Raw genomic sequence first — 5397 nt, 5'->3', positions numbered from 1 at the left:
TTAGGTTGTATAGATGTTAGGTAGAGATAAAGTTAGGTTGCACTATCTATAGGTTTACTTAGGTATAAAGTACTCATACTATGTATAGAGTACCTATATAGAAAAATTATATAATAATAATAATTTATTAATTATATTGAGTTATTATAAATATATGGGGCGTTTTATAAGATTATATAGGATTAGAAATACATAAGATAATATTTATTACAACATATCATTATAGTACTAAGCTAGTCTTCTACGCTTCTATAGTAGGAGTAGTAGCTCTTTTATACTAGCTTTATCTTTAGCTTGATCTAAAATACTTCAATATTATCATTATATTTAGTGTTTACTAGAAGCTTAAATATATTACTATACTTATTACTTAGTTCCCCACTATCTTTTATCTTTATATTCATAAAACTTCTATTCATTCCTTACTTAATTAATAACTTATGAATTATTACTTTTTAAATTTTCTAAACAAAAAAGTAATACTAGTAGATACTAATTAGATTTTTTATAATATTGAAAACCTATATCACACTTACTTAGCTACTTAGTACTACTAAAATATTTTTCATAACTTAAAAAAGGTAGAGATATAAGCTTTTGCTAGCCTTCTACTAACTTACTAAATTAAAAGATTTATTCAGCAGTATATAAGCACTACTAAAATATACCTCTTTTTCTTGATATATTAGCTGTTGAATCTCTTTAATCTCTTGGATAGAAGATTAGCTTAAGCTTAATAATCTACTCAATCAAAAATAAGTTAAAGTTAGCTTTCAAAACTACTTATTGCTTTACAACCTCTATAAACTTAGCCTTAGTAACGAAGAGCTAATATAGCTTTTACTATAATTGCAATTTAGATAATTAAGAAACTATTAGTAACATATGTACTTATTTTGGTTATCTTATATATTATTCCAAATAAGTCATTAGAGTTATACTATAGTAATTCCCTATGATAAATATACTTTATATACTATTAGCTTTCATATTAGACTAAGAATTATTATATGATTGAATAAAAAACCCTACTTACTATTGGTTTTTAAGTAGTATTCACTTAGTTTTAACCTGCTAGTAGCAGTAGTAGCTTAGACTACCTATAGCTACTTAGTATTCTCCCAGTTTTCTAAGTCTTCTCTAACATGTAACATTATCTAATCTAGAAAATTAAATAGCTAATTATATATCAACTGAATATATAGAATTCAAGGCTTTTGGCCTTTACTTAGAGCTATAGTAGCTATCTTAAAATAACTAAGCATTTAAGTAATTATCTTAAGATAAGTCTACTCTTGGACTAATAGCTATAGCTATTTAAGATTTTAAGAATTGATACTACTAATATTGATACCTCTAAGGCTTTTAGGATACATTGTAGCTTTAAATATAATTTCTTTCTTTAGCTACTTGTTGATATTGTAAGAGGCTACGCCTAAAGTGTGTGTGATCGAGTATATCTATACGACTACCTGGACTTCAAGAAGCTTGAAGTCTTGTTACTGCCTTTTTGGCTATGGATGGCGTAAGTAGTCGTACGCTCGGCCCGTTGGGCCCGCCCATTACAGACATATCGCTAAAGCTTAATAGTACGCTTATATATATTATATATAGAGTTCTACTAAGTTTTGATATTATAGATAATAGAGAAATGCTATTTTAAAGGTATATATTGCTGCGTAGTAAGAAATTATTCATCTTACTATAGTAATAAGTTAATTATGATATAGATTGCCTAAAGCTATTGTAAGTTAGTATATAATAACAAATTGTAATGATTATATATATATCTTATAAAGTAAACTTAGAACTAAGATTTAAGTTCTAATCCTGTTAACTTGCTACTTCTATTATTCTTTGTTACTCTCTATGTTTAATAGAGCTACTAGCTTTAAATGCTTAATAATATCATAAATAACTAGGTTAATAATATAAGCTAGGTAGAGAATAGTGTTTTTACTAGATTCTTAGCTAATATTTCTCTTTTATATACTTACTTGAATTAACTAGATAAGTATACTATTATTACTAGCGTTATTATAGGTAATAGCTAGTAAGCGCTTTTAAGTCCTTATTCCTAAAAGGACTACTAGTAGTTCTTAAGCTATAAAAGCTCTAGTATACCTTGTACGTATAAGGGTAAAATCTAAAAGCTTATTTCAAAGTTTCTATTAGGTATTAACGTAGTATTTCTTAACTACTAAAAGGCTTCAGTAGTTACTAGTAGACTAGACATCTAGTATGATTAATATTTTGATATTTACGTTAAAGTTACAACGCAACTTAATAGCTTCGTTCTTATATTAACTTTTAAATATTAAGTTAGATTTATAATAGCTAATAATTATCGTAGTAGGCTAAAGAAACTAAAGAAATTGCCAAAGTAATAGCTTCTTAACTACTTAGAAAGACTAGTTGTTATTAACTACTACTCTTACTAGCTCTTTCTTATATGCTATAGAGGAGTAGACTAGTACTATAAGGCGTACGCTAGTTATTGCTATAAAGATAGACAAGCTAAAAAAGGCTAATATAGTATGATAAATTAGAGAAGAGATTATCTATTTAGACTAACGTTTAAGATCATTGTGAAAATGCTCTATACTAATAGATTTTAGCGTTAAAACTTCAAGTATAAAGCTATAGTTAAAGTAAAACACGTATAGATAGCTATTAAAAGCGTTTACTACTTTTTTAAAAGTAGCCTAAACTTAGCCTACCCAACTATTAGAGCCTTATTATAAATTTCAACTAGATAGATCTTTAGTGTTACAAGTAACAAGCAGAAGGATTCTTCCCTTGTTGGAATGGCGAGTGGTTAGAGAACCGCTCAGGATGACACCAAAGGCACGACGACAACCCCGCGGTGATCACGTGACGTGTGCTCCCGCCAAGAGCCATGCTCCCGCCAAGGAAGGGAGAATGGGAGGCCTTGGGAGAATTATGCTCCCACTGCTCCCATGGGAACATGCTTCCAAGGGAGAATAGGGAGCATCAGGACAGAACACTATAGGTATAAGAATGTGTTAGATTTTATTATTACACTCGTTGTGGTCAACTTATTATACTATACTCTCTTACAAGTTCTTTACTTAATAAAATTAGTACTTTGTTATTCTATCTTACTATAGAATTAATTGTCTTTACTATTAGTTAAACATCTATAACTCTTTTCCACCTAAATTACTCGGCAATCACACGGCTTACCACAAACCCGCTGACTCGCCCTAAACTAGATTAAGTCCTAGCTAACTATAGTTGAACCCCGTGTAACACTTTGACTACTACTAAATTTAGTAGAGGAGTTTAACTAATAGTTCGCTTGAATAACATTACCATAATAGCCCACAACGGAAACTAGTTTACCTAGGGACAGGAGCCCACGGCTGCGGCCCCTACGCCCTCACTAGCTCTTAATGACAAGATGCTTGAAGGAAGTGGTTCGAATTCTAACTCTTTAGATGACAAGAAGAACGATACGAACTAGGCTAAGGTACGAGATCTTAAGCGAAGGCTACGCATGTAGGAAAAGCAGCATAGCGACTAAGCTAAGTAGATAGCAGCTATGCAAGAAATAATGGCCTAGATGGTAAGCTAGCTTATAGCTACGCCTAACAAGAAACCACCTCTAAAACCTAAGATAGCAGTACCTAAGAAATATAAAAGAGGGCAAAACGAACCAAGGACGTTCCTCACTAACATTGACCTATACTGTAGATTTAACTAAGTACCTAATAACTAGGAAAAGATCCTAATAGCTAACACACACATAAAGGGCAAAGTAGCTATGTAGATATAGCTATATATTAAGGATTTCCTAACCTTACCTACTACCTACAGAACTAGGGAAGAAACTAAGGCCTTGTTTAAGGATTAGAAAAGTTTTAAGGAAGAAATAGGACGCATCTTTAGGGAAGTAGACGCAAAGAACTAAGCAAAGAAAGCAATTACTCGCTTAAGGCAGACTAAGTCCGTATTAGCGTACACAGCTAAGTTCAAACAGCTCTAAGCTAGAATTAACTAGGACGACGCAGCACTTTGAACGGTATTCGAAGCTGGACTTAAGGACAATGTCAAAGACAGTCTTGTGCACCACAATAAACCCAACACACTTCATAAGCTAGTCGAGCTAGCCACCTAAATCAACAACTAACTGTAGGAACGAGCATAGCAAAAGGGACGATTTTAGCCTATAGTGGCCAACATAAAGAAACAGCAAAACCGCACAGATAGGGACAGTGACACCGTCATGACTAGTAAAGTCTAAGACAAGAGTAAGAACAAAAAAAATTCCTAGAAAAACCAAGATAGTGTCTCTAAGGACAAACGACAAAAGCGCTTTAACAATAAGGCATGTCTCTAATGCGGCGAAGTAGGACACTTCTGCAGAGATTGCCTAAAGAACGAAACTAGCAAGCAGGCAATAGTCAAGGTTAAGATGATTAGACTATCCACGCCATACCCTAGACACGATCTCACGTTAGAGGACAATCTTAGCGATGTAGACCTCTATGACAAGGCACGAAGAGCCACTAGCCTAGAATACGTAGTTATCCCTAAACTAGCCTAACCAAGTATCGAATAGGACGTACCCTAGGCGGAGGACTAGACTATTAGCGGCATAGACGCTCTATAACGATTGGCCTAAGGATAGTGTTAGACATATAAAGACAACACACACTAAGCTAACGACTGTATCTCTAAGATAAGAAGGATAGTTGTCACAGGACTAAACGCTACTAAGATTATACAACAAGCATAAAGGGAACAGCTATACTTTATAGAATTAACTAAGGTCTTAGACTAAGAAGCACCTTAAAAAGGCTAGCGCACGAAGTATAAGGACCTGCATTAGGTTAACTACAAATACAAGAGATGTAGTTAGCATAAACGCGCTAGGGAAGCATTAAGATATAGAGGAGATAATTGTTGCTACGACTATCTAGAACTAGAAGAATGTCGCGTAGAACAATGCCCTATATTATTATTGTTCCATTAGAGTCTAGTGAGCTCGAGGCTATGTAAGACTTTGGCCGAGGCCGTTCTAACTAGATTTATTTACAAATACGAGTTTGTGCTTGAAGTGTGTCTGTGGTGCTTCGGCCTTTGTCTAGGTAAGCGATAGCTATCGCTTAGTAGACGCCTAGTGCTAAAGAGCATTTTGATAACAGAAAGAGATGTTAGAAAGCAAAGCAATCCTCCAGCAGGCTCTTTTAGGGATAAAAAGAAAAAGTTTCGACTTAGGTAGTTTTAATGAGTAACTCTCTCGTTCATTTTTAATGAGTCTTCATCTCAAGTTTTAGTGAGTAACTCTCTCGTTTCGACTTAGTGCCCAGCGAGTAGCAGCTGTCTTGGCGTTTCGACTTGGTGCTTCTACAGAGGTAACCAGTCTCTGTA

The sequence above is a fragment of the Exserohilum turcica genome, assembly GCF_000359705.1.
Source record: "Exserohilum turcica Et28A unplaced genomic scaffold SETTUscaffold_22, whole genome shotgun sequence".
In the NCBI taxonomy this organism is placed as follows: domain Eukaryota; kingdom Fungi; phylum Ascomycota; class Dothideomycetes; order Pleosporales; family Pleosporaceae; genus Exserohilum; species Exserohilum turcicum.
The sequence above is the reverse complement of the archived record's forward strand: the minus strand, read 5'-3'. Positions refer to the sequence as shown.